At 37.3% G+C, this 23,500-nt stretch overlaps 1 pseudogene across 1 annotated transcript in view; it reads right to left on the minus strand.

Moving 5' to 3' along the window:
- Positions 1 to 9,823: 9,823 nt before the first annotated feature.
- Positions 9,824 to 23,500, minus strand: part of LOC116083534 — a 64,280-nt pseudogene continuing 50,603 nt past the window's right edge. The window contains exons 2-3 of the transcript XR_004115764.1: positions 10,389 to 11,296; positions 9,824 to 10,063 (exon numbers count right to left, since the gene is read on the minus strand). The product of XR_004115764.1 is annotated as an aconitate hydratase, mitochondrial pseudogene (transcript). The remainder of the gene's footprint in view (positions 10,064 to 10,388; positions 11,297 to 23,500) is intronic.

Genomic DNA, 23,500 nt, shown 5'->3' on the forward strand with positions numbered 1-23,500 from the left:
GGTCAGGAAACACGAATCAGCAGTGGTGGCATGATCCTGAAGAAACTGCCAGGTCTCCACCAAACCAGCATGAGTTGACAGGAGTGATCAAGATGATCCAGAATACAAGAATTTCTTTGCCATGACCATCTCAATGAACTGAAGATCAGTGAAGACATGAGTCTAACAAAGATTTGCACAGCTAGCTAGGCAAGAACCCTGTCACTGTCTGTTGAGTCCCACTTATAGTATCTCCAAACATTACATGTGCTCCCACTGGTCTTGCCTCTGCAAAACATCACTTGAGTCTGTATCACATGACAAAAACAAAAGCTTTCCCTTCAATAATATAAGAAATCTTGTAAATTTTGCTAAAAGAAAGATTTTTAACCAGAAATTTAGTGTCTTATCCTACTTGCCATCTTGCTTACATATAATGTCCCAGAAAAAGTTTCAAGAAATTATAGATATACCAAATTATGAAATTTGGGAAAACAGTGAAGAGCCTATTGAAATCTAAAATAATTTATCAAAGAAGTCAGAGATAAATTAAAAACAAAAATCTACCCAAGTTACATGGAAAGTATAAATAAGTACTTTAAGCAATATTTTAATAATTATCTTAGAATTTCATAGATTATATCTTGAACATGTTCATTACCTTTCCCGATATCTCTTCCTCCTTCTCCTTCTCGTCTTCTTCCTCCTCCTCCTCCTCCTCCTCCTCCTCCTCCTCCTCCTCCTCCTCCTCCTCCTCCTCCTCCTCCTCCTCCTCCTCCTTCTTCTTCTTCTTCTTCTTCTTCTTCTTCTTCTTCTTCTTCTTCTTCTTCTCCTCCTCCTTCTTCTTTTTCTGCATATTTCTGTTTCTAGTGTCTGTTTATTATGAATAAGTATTCTATAAATATAGTTGAGCAAATATTCTTATGGTAAGATGGAGCATCATTTGGGTATATACTCAAGAGTGGTATATCTGGGTCTTGAGGTAAACTATCTTTAAATAAGAAACACATAAATCTCTTAAAGATATAAAGGAAAATACAATTAAACAAATCAAGCAAATAATAAAACTGTGAAAGAGCTGAAAGTGAAAATAAAAGCAATAAATAAAACACAAACCAAGGAAATGGAAAACCTAGGGAAGAGAACAAGAAGAAAAGACAAAAGCGTCACCAACAAAATACAAGAGATGGAAGGGAGATTTGTAGATGTCAAAGATGAAGCAGAAGAAATTTATATGTCAGTCAAAAAAAATGTTAATTCTAAAAAATTCCTGACACAAACACATGAAATACCTAGCCTAAGAATAATAGGAGTAGAAGAAGATAAAGAGTCCCAGATCCAAGGTCCAGAAAATATGTTCAACAAAGTAATAAGAGAAAACTTTTCCAACCTTAAATAAAGAAATACCTATAAACACATAAGAAGCCTTTAGAACTCCAATTAGATTGGACAAGAAAAAATCCTCCCTGCATATAATAATCAAAACACAAAATCTATAGAACAAAGGAAGAATATTAAAAGTAACAGAGAAAAAGGCCATGTAACATACAAAGGCATACGTATCAGAATTATACCTGTTCTCAAGAGAGACCATAAAAGCTAGAAGGGGTGGTCAGATATCTGGTAATCTCTAAAACAAAAATAAAACAAAAACAAAACAAAACAAAACAAAACAAAAAAACTACAAGTGCCAATCTTGACTATACTCAGCAAAACTCTCAATCACCATAGACGGGGAAAACAATATATTTCATGATAAACCAAAATTCAAACAATATCTATCCACAAATCCAGGTCTACAAAAAAAAATACTACAAGGAAAACTCCAACCCAAGAAGAATAACTAAATCCATGAAAATACAGGAAGTAAAGGCAAAAACAATGAAAGCACTCACCAAAACACACCACACACACACACACACACACACTAATACCACCAACATCAAAATAACAGAAAATAATAATCACTGGTCATAATATCTCTCATCCATCAGTGGATACAATTCCTTAATAAAAAGATAGAAGAATCGATTTGAAAATAGGATCTATCATTCTTCTTCATACAAGAAACACACAGTAGCAATAAAGATAGATATTACCTCAAAGTAAAGGATTCAAAAAAGTTTTCCAAACAAATGGTACCTAAAAGTAAGCTGAAGTAGCCGTTCTAATATTCAGTAAAATAGATTTTCAACCACAATTCATTAAGAGAAACAGGGAAAGACACTGCATCCTCATAAACTATCTAAAAAAAAAAGTCTACCTATATGATATCTCAATTCTGAACATCTATTTCCCCAACAAGGGCACCTGTATTTGTAAGCATTAATAAAGATTAAATTGCCCATCTCCACTCCCAACACCTGAAAGGTCATCAAGATGAAAACTAAATCAAGAAACAGTGAAACTAACAGATATTATGAATCAAATGGATCTAACAGAGACATCTATAGAATATTTCATCCAAGTAGAAAAGTATATTCCTTCTTTAAAGCACCTAATGGATCCTTCTCTGAAATTTACCATATAGTCATTCACAAAGCAAGCCTAAACACATACAAGAGAGTTGAAATAACTCCTTGTGTATTATCAGAGCAGAATGGACTAAAGTTGGATTTCAACAACAACAGAAACAATGGAAAGCCTACAGTCTCGTGGAAATTTAACAACTTTCTATTCAACAAGCTCTGGGTCAGAGAAGAAAGAAAGGAAGGAATTAAAGTCCTTCTAGAATTCAATGAAAATGAAGACACAGCATTCTAAGACTTATGTGATAACAATGAAAGTATTGCTAAGAGGAAACTTCACAGCACTAAGTGCCTTCATAAAGAAATTACCACTCTTGAGAATATACCCAAAAGATGGATGCCCCACCATGCCACAGGGGCATGTGTCCCGCTATGTTCATAGCAGGCTTATTTGTGATAGCCAGAAGTTGGAAACAAACTAGATGCCCCACGACATAAAAATGGATACAGAAAATGTGATTCATTTATATAATGAAATACTACTCAGCTATTAAGAAGGAGGACATCCTGAGTTTTGCAGGCAAATGGACAGAACTAGAAAATACCATCCTAAGTGAGGTAACTCAGACACAAAATGACATGCATGGTGTGTACTCACTAATAAGTGGATATTAGCCAAAAAAAAAAAAAGTACAGAATACCCAAGATACAGTGCATAGAACTCAGAAAGGTCCACAAGGTAAGTGCCCAGGTGAGGATGCCTCAGTCCCACTTGGGAGGGAGAAGAAAGCAATCATGAGTGAGGAAGGAGGGGAGGGACCTGGGATGGAAAGTTGACAGGGGGAGAGAGTGTGGGGGAAAAGGGGAGCCTAATCTAGTATTGGGTGAGGGAAAAGGACTGAAACAGAAAAAATGGAAACAGGCAACTTTGGGAAATAGGATATTGGAGGAACCCTCCAAAATGCATCAGAGATATGGGAGGTGAGATACTCTCAGGACTCAAAGGGAGGGGCCTTAGATGAAATGCCAGACAGTAGGGAGAGGGAACTTTTAGAGCCTACCTCTAATAGGAAGATAGGACATAAAGTGAGGGATGGGGTTGTCGTCCCAACAGTCACAACTCTGACCCATAATTGTTCCTGTCTGAAAGAATTACAGGGATGGAACTGGAGAAGAGCCTGAGGAAAAGATGGTCCTGTGATAGGCCCAAAGTGGGATCCAGTTCAAGAGGAGGTCCCAAGGCCTGACACTATTTCTGAGGCTATGGAGTGCTCAAAAAGGAACCTATCATGACTATCCTACAAAAGACTCAACAAGAAGCTGAAAGAGTCAGATGCAAATATTTGCACTCAACCAATGGACAGAAGCAGCTGACCCCTGTTGATTTATTTGGGAAGGCTGAAAGAAGCTGAGGAGAAGGGTAATCCTGTAGGGGGACCATCAGTCTCAATTAATCTGGATTCCTGATATCTCTCAAAATCTGGACTACCAAACAGGCAGCATACACCAGCTGATATGAGGTCCCAAACATATACACAGTAGAGGACTTCCGGGTCTGTGTTCATTCAAAGATGATGCACCTAACTGTCAAGAGATTGGAGTCTCCAGGGAGTTTAGAGGTCAGGTCGAGTGAGAGGTAGGGACATCCAAGTAGAGACAGGGGTATGGAGAACAGTCAGAGGGTGGATGAGTGGGGAGATAAAATTGAGTGTAAACAATAAATAAATTAAAACAAAAAAGAATACAGTAGCTTAAAAAATTAGACAGTTCACACATCAGAATTAAACAGTTCACCTGAAAACACTAAGGAAAAAAAAAAAAAGAGGAAGAAGCAAGCACACCAAAGAGGAATAGAAGTCCGGAAATAATCAAAATCAGGGCTGAAATCAGTCAATTAGAAACAAACAAACAAACAAAATACAAAAAAAAAAAATCAATGTTCCAGAAAATCAACAAGGTAGACAAAACCTTAGCAAAACTAATCAAGAGACAAAGAGACAGTATCCCAGTAAGCAAAATCAGTAAGGAAAAGGGAAATATAACAAGTGACTCACAGGAAATTCAAAGAATTATTAGGTCTTACTTCAAAAGTCTGTACTCCACAAAACTGAAAAATCTTAAAGAAGTGAACTATATTCTGGGCACATTTGAATACATCCTAGATGTCACTCGAATGAAGAATGGATAAAGAAAATGTCGTCGGTCTACATATGGTATACTACTCAGTTATTAAAAACCATGACATCCTGATTTTGCATAGAAATGGGTAGAACTTGAGAATATCATTTTTAGTGAGGTAACCCAGTCCCAAAAGACACGCATGGTACGTACTCACCTATAAGGTATACTCAATTATGCAGGTAACTTGTTATACTCCACAAATTCAAAGAAACTAAACAAGAAGGAAGGCTCAATCAAGAAACCTTGAATTTCATTTACAAGGGGGAGTAACATAGTTATAAGGGACAAATAGAGGGAGGGAACTGGAGGGAGGGGGATATGGAAGGGAGTTGGGGGGTTCAGGATCAGGTATTAGGAACAACAAGTGTTAGATTGTCATGAAAATGAATAGAAATCTGCAACTTACAATGGTGAGGAGGTAGGGGCATCTGTAGGACAATACAAAGATCTGGGATAAGGGAAGTGCCCAAGAATCAATGGGGGGTGACCTTAACTGTGACTCACTCCATTGGGGATGTTGAACCAGAAGAGGCCATCTTCTATAGCCAGGTAAGAATTCCAGTGGAGTGATAAGAGACAACAACCCACTGACAAAACTTTCAATACAAATTTATCCTATCAATAAGAAATGAAGTCATGGGAGATGGAGTAGAAATTGAGGGAATGGCCAGCTAATAACTGGCCTAAAGTGAGAGCTATCCCATGGGCAAGCACCAATCCCCAACACTATTAATGTTATTCTCTTATGCTTGCAGGCAGAAGTGGGTTGTCTTCTGAGAATCTCCACCCGGCTGCTGATCCAGACAGATACAGACACTCAAGACCAAACATGGATGGGACTCTTATGGAAGACTAGGAGGAAGAATTATATACCTGAAGGGGACAGGAACTCCACAGCAAGACTAACAGAGTCAACTAACCTTGACCCTTGAGGCTCTTCAAATCTGGACCACCAAGAGAACATACATGGACTGGACTTAAGCCTCCCAGCACATATGTAGCAGACTTGCAACCTGGTCTTCATGTAGGTCCCATACAACTGGAATGGACACTACCCTAGGGGCTGTTGCCTCAAAGTGGTATACATTTCTCTAGCTGGGCTGCCTTCTTTGGCCTCAATAGGAGAGGAAGAGCCAAGCCTTTTGAAGACTGAGTAGGGGGATAACCAGGGGGGCCTGCTTGATCAGAGGAGTAGGGGAGTTTGAATGGGATAAGGATCATGGGAGGGGGCAGCTGGGAGGGAGCAGTGAACAGTATATAAAGGAAATAAGCAAAAACAAATTAAATTTAAAAAAGAAAAATTTCTCCCATGACAATGCTTTTGATGCTATTTCCCTATTTTTTCTAATATCAGGCTCAGTGTAGCTGGTTTCATGTTGATTCCTAATGTCTTTCTTAGCCCAATTATCATTTGTATATAGAAACACTCTTGGTTTAGTTGAGTTAATGTTGTATCTAGCCATTTCCCTAAGGGTGTTTATCAGCTATAAGTGTTCAGAAGTAGAGTGGGGGGTGTGGTGTGGAGGGATAACCAGGTAGTAGAGTATCATTTACGATATAAATGAATGGAATGATTAAAAAATTTCTCTAAGCCAAGAGGTGGTGGCGCACACCTTTAATCCCAGCACTTGGGAGGCAGAGGCAGGCGGATTTCTGAGTTCGAGGCCAGCCTTGTCTACAGGGTGAATTCCAGGACAGCCAGGGCTACACAGAGAAACCCTGTCTCAAAAAAAAAAAAAAAAAAAAAAAAACAAAAACGAAAGAAAGAAAAAAATTCTCTAGCAGTTTTTTTCATTTTTTTTTTGATGCAGCTTATGCATACTATTATGACATCTGTGAATAGCAATACTTTCTTTGAGGTCTTCCTTTCAATTTGTACCCACTTGATCTCCTTCAGTTGTCTTGTTTTCCTAGATATACTATACTGTATAGCTTCAAGTACTACATTGAATTTATATTGAAAGAGTACAGAGCCTTGTCTTGCTCATGATTTTGGTGTAATTGGTTTCAGTTTATCCCCCTTTAATTTGATTTTAGGTATAGGCTGGCTGGAAATTACCTTTATTATGCTTAGGTATGTCTCTCCTGTCCCAGATCCCTCTAAAACTTCTACCATGAAGAGGTATTGGTTGTGTTTCAGCTTCTAATGAGATAATTATATGCATTTTTTAAAAGTTTGTGTATATTGTTTATTACGTTGACAGACTATTTGTTTTAATGCTGAATCATCCCTGGATCTCTGGGATGAGGTCTAGTTGTGTATTGTACACGATCTTTTTAATGTTGTTGGATTTGGTTTGCAAGTGTTTTTCGTCAATGCTCATAAGATATTGTGTTTTCTTTGAAATAATTCTGTAGGGAAAAGAATCTGGCCCTTGGCTTTTTTAGTAGAAAGTTGTTTAGTTTCCATAACTTTATATAATTTCTATTGTGTAAATCATGCTTTAATCTGTGCTCATCTGATAGAAAGAAGGGAGTTATTATTTTATGTTTTTTTTTTTAATCTTTCAGACTTGTTTTGTAACTGAGCATGTGGTCATTTTTGAAGAGCTGAGGTGAAATTATATTCTATTATGTTGGAGTGAAATATTCTATAGATATGTATTAGGACCTTTCAGTTCATAATACCTATTACGTCCGATAGTTGTATTTTCAGTTTTTGTATGGAAAACCCGTAAATTGGTGAGAGTGGGGCATTGAAATCTTCTACTATTAATGTTTGAGAACAATTTGTGATAAAAGCTTTAGTACTGCTTCCTTTACAAACACAGGTGTTCTTGAGTTTAGGGCCTATGGTAAGAATTGAGACATTGTCTTAATGGATTTTTTCTTTGAGAGAGTGTCCTTCCTTGTCTTTTTTGATTAGGTTTGGTTTGAAGACTATTTTGGTAGTTATTAGAATGTCTAATCCAGCTTCTTTTTTTAAAGTCCATTTGCTTGAAAATCTTTTTTCCACTCTTTACTCTGAAGTACTGTCTGTTTTTGATGTTGAAGTGGGTTTCTTGTATGCAGCAGAAGGATAGATCCTGTTTTCACACACATGTTGCTCTGTGTCTTTTTCTTGGGAAATTTAGTCCACTGATATTGGAAGATATTAATAGCCAGTGATTGTGAGTTCCTGTTATTTTGGTGGTGATGACAGTGGTGTTATTGTGTGTGTGTGTATGTGTGTGTGTGTGTGTGTGTCCCTTTTTTTGGTGTGAGATTATTTATTTCTAGTCTTTTCTTGGGTATAGTTAACCTCCTTGTGTTGCAGTTTTCCTACTAGTACCCACTGTATGGTTTGATTTCTGTGTCGATATTATTTAAATTTGACTTTATCATGAGATATTTTCTTTTCTATGGTGATTCAAAGTTTTGCTGGTTATAATCATCTGGGTTGACATCATGGTTTCTTAGAAACTTCAATACATCTTTCCAGGCCTTTCTGTATTTTTAAAGGTCTTGTTAAAAGGTTGGGTGTAATCCTAATAGGTCTGCCTTTGTATGCTATCTGGTCTTTTTCCTATGCTGGTTTTAATATTCTTTCTTTGATCTGTATGTAGAGTGTTTTAGTTATTATGTGGTGTGGAAGAAGAGTGAGCCAGCATGTTCTGGCTAGCAGTCTACCATGGCCCACACATATGCAGCAGGCACTTCCACATTCACTAATCCCAGAACCTTGCTGATACACAAGAGATGGACAAAAGACAGAGCCTGTGACCAAGAAAACCAATCAGCTGGTGCCAGCTGTTCTTAATGAGCAGTTATAGACCAAGGGGTCATGGGCAGAGTGCATAAAGGCACTCTCCTTTATAGCAATACCTGAGTCTGCTTCTGCTTCTCATCTGGCTCCCAGAAGCGGTATGGTCGATTCCATGCTTTTTTTTTTTTCTTTCTGAGACAGGGTTTCTCTGTATAGCCCTGGCTATCTTGGAACTCACTCTGTACACCAGGCTGGCCTCGAACTCCGAAATCCACCTGCTTCAGCCTCCAAAGTGCTGGGATTAAAGGTGTCTGCCACCACTGCCTGGCTTCCAGGCTCTTTTTAACCCAAACCCCCAAGGATCATCTGGGGGTCAGGTGGGCGAGGGCTATGGCAACAGCAGTTGGGGGAATTTCTTTTCTGCTCCAATCAATTTGGGATTCTGTAATCTTTTTGTACTTTTATAGGCATCACTCTTTAGAAATAGAGATTTTTCTTTTTGTGGTTTTGAGAATATATATTCTAGGCCTTTAAATTGGGACTCCTCCTTCTGTTTCTATTATTCTTAGGTTGGTATTTATGTTCTAGACATCCTGAATATTTTATGGTAGGAACTTTTTAGATTTACCATTTTCTTAGTCCAATATATATCAGTTTATTCTATTGGATCATCTATTCCTCATATTCTTTCTCCCATGTCTTGTTTGGTGTTGGTGTTGTTTGCATCAGTAGTTCCCGTTTTCTTACCTAGAAAACTATTAATGTTGGAGGACAATGTATGATAAAAGCTTACTCGGGCCAAGCTTGGGCATGGAACCACTCGATCTGCATTTCATTGAAAGTGTGGTTCAGCAGGATGGCTTCCTGGGTCCCATTCTGGTCCAGAGTTTTCGTTACGGCCGGTGAAGTAGCAAGCAGTGTCGGGTACAGGGCCAAACTCCTGGGTGACAGCATTGCACACAGAGTTGGCTTTGCCATTTTCAGTGTTGATGGCACCAATGAGTAGGTTATTAGAGATTTTATCCAGATGCCCACGGAACTTGAGCCAGGGGCCAGCAGCAGAAATGTGGTCTGTGGTGCACTTCCCTGGCTCTGGTAGTTCCATATTCTCTGCCTGTTTATTTTTATTTTCTTCAATAGATTAGGATCTCTTTTTTTTCTTATAAGAACAAGTTTCTCTAAAATCCTTTAGCCACCAGTGAAATGATCAGGCAGAATAAAAACTTCTGTAGAGGAAGTGCTGTCATCAAAAATAAATACAGTTGCATAGATTGCTCAAAGAAAACCAAACTGAACAGGAGGCGGGCTAGGACATATCTTAAGTGTCCTCCATGGTGGTTTATCCTCCATGGTGGTTCACTCTGGCTGAGGATAGGGCAGAAGCAGGTCTGTCACCATTTTAGAGCAGATGGTCGTGCTGGACAGACAGATCAGGCTCTGATGATGCACAGGGACCTGTACTTGACACCCAGAAGGGCCCAGAGTGGGACAAGAGAGGCAGCCTGGTCCCTCACTGCTGCAGCTCCTTCATCCTGTTCAGAGCACTGCCTGCACGGAACCACTCGATCTGCATCTCACTGAAAGTGTGGTTCAGCAGGAAGGTTTCCTGGGTCCCGTTGGGGTGCTTGATAATGCAGTTCTGAGGCTTGCCAGGGGCAAAGTCCTTCAGGCCTTGAATGATCAGCTTGTCAACTGGATGAATCTTGTTGTAGTCAGAGAGGTCGGCAAAGGTGAGGGCCAGCAAGCCCTTGTGGAGAGTTGTGATGTGCCGCGCCTTAAAGATGGCGCAGGCTTCTGCCTTACGCTAGCCTGACAGAGAGCGCTCTCAGTGACAAACAATTCATTATTTGGCTGTGCTTGCGGGTAGTGCCTGCTTTCGTGTAAGAGTGGCCTATCTGCTTTACCCACGTGGCTTACCGGGGTTGGTTGGCACAAGAGTACTTAAGCCTGTGGGAGCTTCACCCTGGGGTCAGAGAAAAAGTTGCTATTCAAGGTTCCTGAATAAAAACTGCTTGAAGAAGAGCTCGAGATTGTGTCTTCCTTGCTGGTCGAGGGGGTCGCATCAAGCCCTGCATCTTTAGATTGGTTTCATGGATTCTGGTGAAGCTCTTGGTGATAATGGCCCGGCCTCCCAGGTGGCGAGGCTCCAGTGTTGCATGCACCTGGCTTGAGCCTTCAACATAGTTCTTATCTCCAATCACCACCCACCTGATGCCATGTTTCTTGTAGTAGTGAGCAGTGTAGGGTACAGGGCCAAACTCCTGGGTGACAGCATTGCGCACAGAGTTGGCTTTGTCATTTTCAATGTTGATGGCACCAAAGAGTAGGTTATTAGGGATGTTATCCAGATGCCCACGGAACTTGAGCCGGGGGCCAGCAGCAGAAATGTGGTCTGTGGTGCACTTCCCTTTGACCTTGATGAGGATTTGCAGGTCTTCCAGGTCTTTGCCATCCCACTTGTCAAAAGGCTTCAGGAGCTGCAGGTGCTGGCTGGTAGGGCTCACATCCACCCGCAGGCCACTGCTGTCTTTAGTGGGGTGCTGGTACGTGTCCTGACCTGGGTCAAAGTCCGATCGGGGAAGCTCATCTGCATCTGGAGCCTCCAACATGAACTTCTTGCCATCCTTACCTGTCAAAAAGTCAGTTTCTGGGTTGAACTTAAAGGGTTCCCGCAATGTCCAGAGCTGTGACAATCTCTGGGGATGTGACAAAGGCATGGGTCTCAGGGTTTGCATCTCGTTACGGCCCATGAAGTTCCTATTGTAGGAGGTGACGATTGTATTTTTCTCCCCATCCTTTATGTCTTTCCTGTCCCACTGACCGATGCAAGGGCCACAGGCATTGGCCAAAACGATTCCACCCACATCCCTTAGGATCTGTGCATAGCCATCCCGTTCAATAGTGGCACGGATCTGCTCAGAGCCTGGGGTGATGGTGAATTGGGACTTGCACTTGAGTCCATGGGCAAATGCCTGCTTATCATCTTCATGATACCATTATCTTATGGTTTCTTTATTGATTCTATCCCCATTGTCAGTTCTTGAACAGTTTTATTCTTTTCCTACATCAATTTGGTTTTTTTTTTTCCTCTCGTCTCTCCTTAAGAGGTTTATTTCCTCTCATTGTTTCTGTTTTTTTTTTTTTTTTTTTTTCTTGTGGATTTCTTTATTTCCTCTTTAGTGGCCTCTACTATCCCCATATGTAAAATTGGTTTTAAGGCCACTCTTTTGTGCTCCAGCTGTTTTGGAATATCCAGGGCTTGCTAGAAGAGTACAGCTAGCTGGGCTCTGGTAGTTCCATATTCTCTGGCTGTTTATTTTATTCTTATGCTGTCCTGTAGTCATCTGGGTTTAGGGTAATTATAAGTTTGGGGGTCAATTTCTGTGTTCATCTTTGTTGGATGTAATTTTTCCCTTGGTTTTTATTTCATTTCTGGTCCTCTGGCTTAAATGGTGTATGGTTCTGCTAATCACTGCAAGTACCCAGGTCCGGTAAAGAGTGTCTGCTGGGTTTTTGTCAGCCTCTGTGACCTTAGAGGTTTTGAGTACCTGTGTTGCTTCTAAGGTTCTAGGAGGTGGCATGGTTCTGAGGTTCCAGGTACAGGCAACGCCACTGATAGATAAGGGGATTCTGGAATTCTTGGTACTGACATGATCTCTTGGGCTCCATTTATTGTTTTGGATTCTGGGGTTCAGAGTAACAGGCAAGGCTTCTCATAGAGCAGTGGACTTTTGCCATATTGGACTATGGAGACAAGTTGAGGGAGTGCTGTTGGGGAAACTGGGTGGGTTGTAAAGAGTGAAAACTGGGAAAGGAGATATCACTTGAAATGCAATTAAAGAAGATATCTAATAAAATAAATAAATAAATTGGGGTTGAAAAAAAAGCGTTGTTGGGCTGTGGGTAGGGTCTTCCCTGGGGTTCCATCTATAGGCATAGCCTGTAGTAGAGAAGTGTGCTTCCGCACAGCATTGTGGGCTGGGGTCTGAAGACAAAGGGAATGACACTAATTACTTATAAGATTTATTCATGTATTTTATGTACATGGGGGTTGTGTCTTCTTGCATATCAGACAAAATCAGAAGCCCTTCCAGATGGTGCTGAGTCACCATGTGGTGCAGGAACTCGGGACCTCTGGAAGATCAGCCAGCTCTTAGCTACTGAGACATTTCCCCAGCCCCAGCAATACTAATGTAGCATTTAGTTTTACAAGGAAGGTGTGCAGAAAAGCTAGAGAAGTTCCTTGGTCATTATTGCTAGAGGGGCAGAAGGAGGAAATCAAAAGTGGGTGCTCCTTTTTCCAGAAAGAGCAGAACTTACTGAAACACAAATTGATGTAAGGGATGTAACAGGAGCGTTGTGAATTATAGGTAAGTCTTGTTAAAGCCTCGAGCTGAGGATTTTACTTGGTAGTTAAGTATTGTGTAACATGAGTATGGTCCTTCATTTTACTGAAAACTTTAAGTTTGAGAGATAGACAGGAAACAGTGAGGAAAAGAGAAGTAATTTTACTTTTAGGTTCTTCACATAAAATACCCCAATCTTATTTCAAATAATGCTTGTATACTTTCCTATAAAATGAGTATACATATTTAAATAAATACATATTCTTTTATATTTAGGAAAAATATTTGACATTGTTAAAATGATCTAATTCAAATGACTTTCTCCATGAAACTTTGAACAACTTTCAAGTGTAAGGTTTCCCTTTGTTACCTAAACTTAGATAAAAATAGAAATTTAATTACAATTCTGTATCACATAGAGCATTAATAGTTGTATTCAAGTTATTCAGAGTTTCACAGAAAGTAATTGTCTTCCTGTTTATGTTGTTTTATTCTATTTTTCTAAAATGGGATATATCTATGGGGAAATATTTGGCCAAAAACAACACAATTCAATTTAACAAATGAGTTTGTGATGCTAGTGAAGCATTTTCTGCAATAGATGGCACTCTTAGCATCATTTACAGTTCATGTAAGGTCACTCACACAAATACCAGATTGAAGCCTTCCAAAAATTTTACATCTAAAAAGTAACCAAAATAAATATGTAATATGAACACCTGCTATTGTAATAAGGTGCAGGCATATGTTAGTTTAAAATCAGATGCTGTTTATACAAATGTAACAAGTTGGGGAACTTATCAAAGAACAGATATATTTTTATATATTTGAAATAGAAAAGGTATTTTAATTCATTGGTTTTATTGATTAATGTTTTGCTCAAAATTTATTCAAATTTTCAGCTTTTTGTCTTTGACATAATTGTTTTTCTAAGAGTCAGACTGACTAATAATTTTGATTTTGTTTTAAATGTTGTATGCTGTATTTGTGTTAAGGAAGATTTTTTTTATATAAAATTAGGGGATTTACTAGAGTTTTTTGATAATTATGCTGGCAATGTTTTCCACATTATGAAATAATATCTCATATGAAGAAGTTATAAATTGTAATTTATGTATTATAGTAATTAAAAAGTAAGAATTAACAAAAATATGGTTTGTGGGAGTATATTGATTCTAAGTCAATATTAAATAGAGATATAGAAAAGAATAACTTAAACTTTATATTTTTACCCACAAATACTATCTCCTATATCTTATAATAAATACAAATATAGAAACAATTAAATTAATAGAATCCTCAAACTTAGAGATAGCAAAGAATCTGCATAGAAATGGTCTAAGAGAGGAAAGAAAATGAGGGAACAATGTAATTTTGTTTTAATAATGTTCCAATGTGGTCATTACATGAACTTAGATTGCTCTGTCTACCATTAATACTTTCCAATGCCCTTCTTCAAAAAGCCAATCTGATTTTTTAAAATACTTGAGTATTGTGTTATGTGTACACATATATGTGTATGTACATATGTATGTATACACACACACATATATTATATATATATATATATATATATATATATATATATATATATAATATTCTGGGAAAATAACATAGTCCTCCATTACAAATAGTAGGTCAACCATCAGAGTATTATATCATACCATGAGATTTAAAGTATCAAATTATTAGCCACATTGCTGAAAATATATTCTTTATAACTTAATGAATTTTATTATTTACCAAGGGGTGTTATAACTAATATTTAAATGACAGGCGTCATTATTACTAAGATTATAAAATGTGAAAACATCAATTTCTCTTATCACCAGATTCCTTTGTAACCACTCACACAGTTTCTCCAAAACCTAACATGAAGTGTTTAGCAGTAAGAAGCCTTGTGTTTGTTGTCTCAGTCAACCTACTTTCCTATTCCCATGAGGCCTTTTATCTGCTTTGCATTAGGCTGCTATGGTTGCTCTTGAAACAAAACTCATAATCTATTGTTAATTTTCATAGATGAACTAACTCATAAATTTCAGCATAATTAACAACAATAAAGTTAAGTACTACATCAAAAATATCCAAAATTATGAATATGATCAGCATATATGTATGTATTTAATGACGTTTCAAATAGGATTCTTTCATTAGAATGAAAGGTACACTTGTCTAGTGGTGCATTCAAAACAGTATAATAGCCTTGGGTGAACTCATTTTTATTGTATAAAGTTTACAAGTTTCAATTTTAATGAGAGGTCATCATGGCCAAAATATTTAAGTATATGATGTTATATTTTAGAATTAAGGGACTAGATTATTTATTATTTTTCCTTAAATTTTTACTATATAGCACAGTAGACTTTATATTCTAAATGTCATTTCATTATTATTTAAAGATAAGAATATTGAATTGTATTAAACAATATATCACACTCACTTAAATATTAAACTACATGAATTATTTAAATCTGTTAAGAAAATTCTTTTACATAGCTGAAGTGTGGAAATAAGGAATATTGGAGATAATGCCTTGAGAAATGGAATAAAGTTGGTATTAGATCAGCAAATTCTAATCTATTAGAGTTCATTAACCTTACCTAATTTTCTAAGATAAGAGTAAACACTCCAAAATGATTCTCTTTTAGAAGTTATTCAAAATTGGAGGAATGAAAGTTGAGAATGACAAAACAAACTAATGAAAAAAAATAATGAATGATTTGTTTGCATAAATACATTTTCCTGAATGTGAAATAAAACCATGAATTATATACATATACATAATTATATAAATATATAATTGTTTCCTTTTCAACCTATTTTTTTCAGCTAAAAGTAATGTCAGTATCATTAGTTTTAGGAATATGCTCTTATGTGAGATTCTTCCCTAAATTATTATACCTTTTGTGAGATCCTTCTGTTCTATTAGTAATATACTCGACGTAACATAACTTGCATTATAGTGTTATTGATATGCTAATGTTAATGACTACATGCAACTTAAATTCAAGATATTCAACAAGTATCTTAGAAAGGCTATGCAACACTTGAAACTTTATCATGTGTTTTATTTCCATTTGGTTTAGTGTCTGTGTACCATTCATTATTTGAAGGAATAAGACTAATAAAGGACAAAAAACAGTATAAAGGCTTGATGCAGGTCTTCTTGAGTGAAAATAATTAGGTTAGAACACTAAACCTGCCATTTATTTGTTGGTTGACCCTACATCACTTATGTCTGTATCTGTATGTTATCAGTTGTGAAATGAATGTAATCAGTTCTATAATGGATGTTATCTGTTCTAAACTGACAGGAAGAAAATACGATTTTTTTTAATTTTTTCGGTTTGAGAACGTAGTTATTTTAATAAGCCCAACTAAAATTTAAAAACATAATAAATCAACAATAAATTTAATGCAGAAAACCTACTGGACATCCGTCTCGAACCCCACCCCAAAAATGTTATGACCTAGTAACATGAAAGTGAAAATTTTTAAGTCAATCCTCTTAGAAAGAGGACACATTGCTTCATGTGAAATCAACTCCTTTTACAAAGCATAGATTATACTCCTTATAAAATGTTTTTCTTCCTTCAGTCTCTGCTTCATAGTTTGTCTCTGAAAATCCTTCCATGAATATTTTGTTTCCCCTTTTAAGAAGGAACGAAGTATTCACACTTTGGCCTTCCTTCTTCTTGAGTTTCTTGTGGTTTGTGGTTTGTATTTTGTCTATTCCGATCTTCTAGGCTAATATCCACTTATCAGAAAATGCATACCATGTATGTTCTTTTGTGATTGGGTTAACTCACTCAGAATGATATTCTCCAGGTCTATCCATTTCCCCAAGAATTTCATATATTCATTGTTTTTAATAGTTGATGTAGTTGTGTATATGTACCACATTTTCTGCACCCATTCCTCTGTTGATGGGCATCTGGGTTGTTTCCAGTTTCTGTCAATTATAAATAAGGCTGCTATGAACATAGTGGAGCATGTGTCCTTATTACATGTTGGAGCATCTTCTGGGTATATGCCCAGGAGTGGTATAGCTGGGACCTCTGGTAGTACTATGTCCAATTTCCAGAGGAACAGCAAAACTGATTTCCAGGGTGGTTGTACCAGCTTGCAATTACACCTGCAATGAAGGAGTGTTCCTCTTTCTCCACAACCTCACCAGCATCTGCTGTCACCTGAGTTTTTTATCCTAGCCATTCTGACTGGTGTGAGGTGGAATCTCAGGGTTGTTTTGACTTGCATTTCCCTGATGACTAAGGATGTTGAACATTTCTTTAGGTGCTTTTCAGCCATTTGGTATTCGTCAGTTGAGAATTCTTTGTTTAGCTCTGTACCCCATTTTTAAATCGGGTTATATGTTTCTCTGGAGTCTAACTTCTTGAGTTCTTTGTATATAGTAGATATTAGGCCTCTGTCAGATATAGGATTGGTAAAGATCTTTTCCCAATTTGTTGGTTGCCATTTTGTCCTATTGACAGTGTTTTTTGCCTTACAGAGCTTTGCAATGTTATGAAGTCCCATTTGTTGATTCTTGATCTTATAGCATAAGCTATTGATGTTCTGTTCAGGAAATTTTCCCCTGTGCCCATGTGCTCGAGGCTCTTCCCCACCTTTTTTTCTATTAGTTTGAGTGTATCTGGTTTTATGTGGAGGTCTTTGATCCACTTGGACTGTGCAATCCAGAGACTGTTCCACCTGGGAATCCTTCCCATATTCAATCATCAAATCCAGACACTATTGTGGATATCAGCAAGTGCTGGCTGACAGGAACCTGATATAGCTGTCTCCGGAGCGGCTCTTATAGTACCCAACTAATACAGAAGTAGAGGCTCACAGCCATCCATTGGATTGAGTACAGGGTCCCCAATGAAGGAGCTAGAGAAAGGACTCAAGGAGCTGAAGGGTTTGCAGCTGCTTAGAACTAACAATAATATGAACTAACTAGTATCCTCAGAGCTCCAAGGGACTAAAACACCAACCAAAGAGTACACACGGGGGGACTCATGGCTCCAGCAGCATATACACATAGCAGAAGATCGCCAAGTCAGTCATCAATGTTAGGAGAGGACCTTGGCCCTGTGAAGGTTCTATGCCCCAGTGTAGGGGAATGCCAGGGGCATGGAAGTGGGAGAGGGTGGGGTGGTGAGCAGGGGGAGGGGAGAGGGAACGGGATTATTTTAGATTTTGGGGTTTTTTCCTTATTTTCTTTTTCTTTTTCCTTTTGGAGGAGTACCTGGGAAAGGAGATATTGTAAATAAAGAAAACATCTGATAAAAAAAATAAAATAAAATGTTTTTCTTCAGAGAAATATGTATTTTCTTCTCCAAATTCTACAAAAATGAGTATGAATATTTAAGACTGTGAGTATATTAATTAAAATCCTGTATACATTTCCATTTTTAAAAGTAAAAGTATTTATAGTGTCTTTGATCAGATACCTTACAAGAATGTTTAAATAAATATTTTTTTTTTTATTTTTTTATTTTTGGTTTTTCGAGACAGGGTTTCTCTGTGTAGTCCTGGCTGTCCTGGAACTCACTCTGTAGATCAGGCTGGCCTCGAACTCAAAAATCCGCCTGCCTCTGCCTCTCAAGTGCTGGGATTAAAGGCATGTGCCACCACCGCCCGACAATAATTCTTGAAAAAATGGTTAGATCCTAAGTAAATCTCACGACTTAGTCATTTTTATTGGTCCAGTGTCACAAATTAAATACTTATTTAGAGGTAATATGAAGAATTCAAGTTTGTATCTATTAGGTATTTTGTGCAGAGTCTATATGTAAGTTAAATTTGATAATATTCTTCAATGTAGAATGCCTTAAACAATTTTATCTAGGTTAGATTTCTTGGAATATTCCTATTAAACAAATCCTACTTTTAGAAAAATTTGAGATTTAAAATGATGTCCTATTTATTTTTCTCTCATTTTATTAATGGACTTACAAGCTCAGCTTAGCTTTATTCCCAGGGTGCCTCATTAGAAACGCAATGAGACTAAAATAACAAGCCATTTATTTTTATGGTTCATTTGTAACTCTTCATAATATTTTCAATTTTTGAAACATTTTCATATGGACAATCACTTGCATTTCTTTTAACCATTAAGAAAATGCTATGCTGGAATTCTATGTATAATTAACACAAATGAAATTATTTGATTATCTGTTCATTATAAGCCAAATATACCTGAAGACTGTGACTATGCTACTAAGATTTATAGATACATACCATTTATCCATACATATGAATTTGTTATGCACCTTTAAGAAAAAATTCAATTCTTTTATTGCAGATGATATATATATTTATCTTATAAATTAATTTATTTTTTACACTTCCTCCCCACCCCACCCTGTCTCCACATGGATGCTCCCACCCCCCACCCCTCCTGACCTCTAAACTCCCTGGGGACTCCAGTCTCTTGAGGGGTAGGTGCATCATCTCTGAAAGAACACAGACCTGGAAGTCCTCTACTGTATGTGTATTGGGGCCTCATATCACATGGTATATGCTGTCTGTTTGGTGGTCTGGTGTTTGAGAGATCTTGGGGGTCCAGATTAATTGAGACTGCTGGTCCTGCTACAGAATTGCTCTTCTCCTCAGCTTCTTTCAGTCTTCAATAGCAGGGATCAGCTGCTTCTGTCCATTGGTTGGGGGTAAATATCTGCATCCGACTTTTTCAGCTGCTTGTTGGGTCTTTCAGAGGGCAATCATGATAGGTCCCTTTTTGTGAGTGCTCCATATCTTCAGTAATAGTGTTTAATTGTTTTACACTCCATATTTTGTTCCCACCCCACCCTGATCTACCTTCTGTCTGTTCCAAATCCTACACCTCCTCCCCACCCCTTGTCTTCATGTGGATATCCCCACCCCGCACCCCACCTCACCACTAAACTCCCTGGGGTCTCCAGTCTCTTGAGGGTTAGGTGCATCATCTCTAAATGAACACAGACCTGGCAGTCCTCTACTGTATGTGTGTTGGGGGCCTCATATCAGCTGGTGTATGCTGCCTGTTTGGTGGTCCAGTGTTTGAGAGATTAAAGATATATTAATATATATTAGACTTTTCTACTGTATTTAATAATCAGCACTACATTGGCCAGAAACCTAATGATGCTTACTACCTATTGCACATACAACATTATAAGAACAAGGTAGTTCTTTTAATTTATATAATTTATCTTATGATACAAAGACATATAGCGTAGTTAGAATAGAAAATAATTAAGTGCCAAAACATAAACTATTTACTCTCTTTTTCTTTTTAGCAGTGCCTAGAGAAGCAACTTAGATTGTCCAAAAGTAGTTTTATGGTACAGATGATCGTCAGTTTTATCCTGCTAGGAAGCTTGCAAACAGGATTAGTTACACACTGGAGAAGGAGCCTGGTTTTTAGCCCAAATGTTAATTTGACATTTGAAGCATAGGCTCTTCCTGTTAAAAATAGAAGGTTAAATTTTTCTTTGAAACAAGTTTGGTGTTTTTACATTGTATTAGTGACATTTTTTGTTGTAATAAAGTAGAATGTCCAAGAGAATGTACAGAATGGGCTTATTTTGGGCTTATAGATCCAGACCCGTGGAAACCATGAAAAAGTAGAGATGGCAACTATCAGCCGGAGTAGAAACTAAAATCTCACATGTCAAATACCAAACAGGAAGCCAACATAGCAAACTGAGAACGGCATTTAGCTTTTAAAACCTTAAAGCCCACCTACAGAAAGATACATCCTCCACCAAGGTCACCAAATAACTGGAGACCTAGTATTCAAATACCCATGATATATTGGAGACATCTCATTTAAACCACCATATTCCACTCCCTGGCTCCCCTAGGCTTAATCCCTTAAAAAATCCAAAATGCATTTAGTTCAACTTCAAACATCCTCACAGTTTTTCAAAATTGTAACACTATTTAAGTGTTCAAAATCCAATCTCTTCTGAGACTTAAAGATATCTTTTAACTGTAACCCACTGTAAACTTAAAAGGGAAATCACATTTTTTCCAATGTCAATGGCACAGAATATTATTATCATTTCAGTGCCTGCATAACTATGGAATACTGGGCAAAGCAAGACAAAAACTAAACAAAAGAATCTCCAAATCCTGTAGCTCTGTGTCTGATGTTGGAGGGCTTAGATAGCTCCACTTTCTGGTTTGCTACCTGGCTTCTCTCTGTTGGAGATATTTCCATCTCCGACATCTTGAAGTCTCTATGGTAATCCCAGTTCACTTTTACAGCTTGGTGCTGTATCTCTTTTTGCCCTCTCTTTTGCCATCTCAGGACTTAGATCCTGGGACTTACCTGCCAAACATATCCTAGCCTCAGCTGTTCTTCTGAACCATAGAACCACAATCTTGTATTCATGTATCCTTCATGAGTATGAAGACAGAATCACATGGGCCACCCTGAAAGTATCGTTTGTTGCTTTTGCTTTTTGCATGAATACTTGTCCTTTTAAATCACATTACAGAAGCTTTTGTTAATTCATCAGGCCTTTTTCTTTTTAATTGTTTGAAGATAACAGGGTTGAGTCTTGATTTGGGGGCATACTTCTGTTTATTACAATCCAGATTTGGCCTTTCATAAAGGATACTAATCTTCACGATTACAGCCTTGTCATCCAGTAAAATCCTTAGCTTTTCGTTAGCAATGTTTTTCCTCTCAGCTATGCGTTTTGTAGTTCTTTCTGTTCCAGTGGTTTTTGTTGTTGTTTTTCTTGTTCTTGTTATTTGTTTTTGTTTGTTTGTTTTCCTATGTATACTTTGGTAAGGCTATCACATGTTTGAACACATGGCAGAGTCAATATCAAGTTCCTTAAAAATTAGTCTACTATATATTAATATATCCTCAAAAATGTTCTTAGGAAAAGGACAGAAAGTACCTCATTTGCCAAAATATCACAAGAATGGACCTTACTTAAACAGATAATTTTCTTTTACTGAAAAGCCTCTTGAGTTAGTATGATATAATCCAGAGTGCTATAAGCACTGTCTTCCAAACTCCAATGAGTATCATTGGAGCATACAACCTCTTCTCTAGTCTGAAGATCCAAAGCTTCCATGTTTTCCCCAAGCCCCATAGACAATTCGGTCACAATAGCCCATTTCATGTTAGCAAATTCTGTCATAGGTGTTTTTACTGTTGTGATGATAAAACTCTACAGCCACGGTTACTTATAGAGGGAAGGGTCAGGTGTGGCTAACATTTATAAAGTGTTAGATTCTATGGTAACATAATCAAGGTAAGGGATTACAGGTGACTGGAGCAACAGCTGATAGCTCACTTCTCAAAGCAGAAAAAAAAAAGTCAAAAGAACAAAGTGTGGTGCCATAGCTTTTGAAACTACAAAGATTGTCTTCATGGTATATATTTCCTCCAAATTTAGGCTGCACTTTCTATTCCTCTCTAAAAAGCCACCAATTAGGAACACAGTCAATAAATGTCTAAGACTTATGTGAGATATCTCTTTCAAACTACTATATATATGCATTACACATGATATAATGCAAAGTATTTATTTGATCCTTCACCAATAACAATGTGAAACAGTAGTAATAATAATAAAGAAAAACAGTAATAATAATAATAAAGAACATATTTTAGTTGATCTAGACTGACACTAAAGAGGATGCACAGATGTTGATTACTTTTTCCAATCTTGTTTACTGGCTCCTGACTTCAGCATCACTTTGTATAGGTAGACATATCTGCAATAGTGCCCTGCCTAATTACAAAGTATATAATGGTTAAGGAAAATATAGGTCATTTGTAAGGATGATAGTACCTAGTTGACTCTGAGTCTATTGTCAATAGCCAATGCCTTAATTTTGGGTATGTATTTCATGTATCATTTCACATAACATCTGTTGATCTAGGTAATTTATTGACAGTGCTTTCACCCTTGGGAAATTCTTTGTCTCTGGTTATAAGGTAATTTTAGACAAAGGGAATTGTGTCTATGAATTTAAAGTTTTGCGATAGAAAAAAATGTAAGATTATTAATAGACACAGACATTACACCTTCTTATAATGCAGAAAATTTTTAGGCACTATATTGAATAGAATGTGTGGCTTTTAGAAGTTTGATAATATCTTCTGAATTATTGTTTGCTGACCAAAATTCCTGAAAGTCATCAGGGAAACTGGTACAAGTGTCTTTTTCAAAAGTAGAGATTAAATTTTCAGGTATTGTTTACATGTTTGATCACATCATAGACTACCTTTCACCACATAATACTATCCTTTCTTGACCCCTTATTCCTGCTTTCAGATTCTAATTATACCTAAACCATAAACCACATGTTGGAAGCTTTCTTTTGTCCTCAATTAATTTCCTTTTTTACATTGTTTACTCTTATTGCAATGTATTTAAAACATATTAAGTTAAAGATGACGTCTCTGTCCAACTCATGGGAGGTTTCAGCTGGCATAGCCTACTTTTTGAGGAATCATTTTCTTTTCATATGAAGGATCACACAACATCTGTATCAATCAGAGTGATCTCATGCACTATCTAGCAGCTAGTGGGTTTCTACTAATTTATTAAAACTTTCTTCCAGATAAGCTCTGGTTCTAAGGAGGTTCTATTGATTTATAATAACAGTGACAAGGCGAAACTCCTTTGGGTAGCTTCCCTAAACCTTACTCTGCTTGTATTAGGCTCACAGATATTAAGTTACAAAAGATGTATTTCCTGACAGTACACATTAAGGATTGACAGAGACCATAACAAAACCAACACAATGAAATATTTGGGTACAACCACTCTGGAAATCAGTTTGGCGGTTCCTCAGGAAATTGGACATAGTTCTACCGGAGGACC

The sequence above is a fragment of the Mastomys coucha genome, unplaced genomic scaffold (assembly GCF_008632895.1).
Source record: "Mastomys coucha isolate ucsf_1 unplaced genomic scaffold, UCSF_Mcou_1 pScaffold12, whole genome shotgun sequence".
In the NCBI taxonomy this organism is placed as follows: domain Eukaryota; kingdom Metazoa; phylum Chordata; class Mammalia; order Rodentia; family Muridae; genus Mastomys; species Mastomys coucha.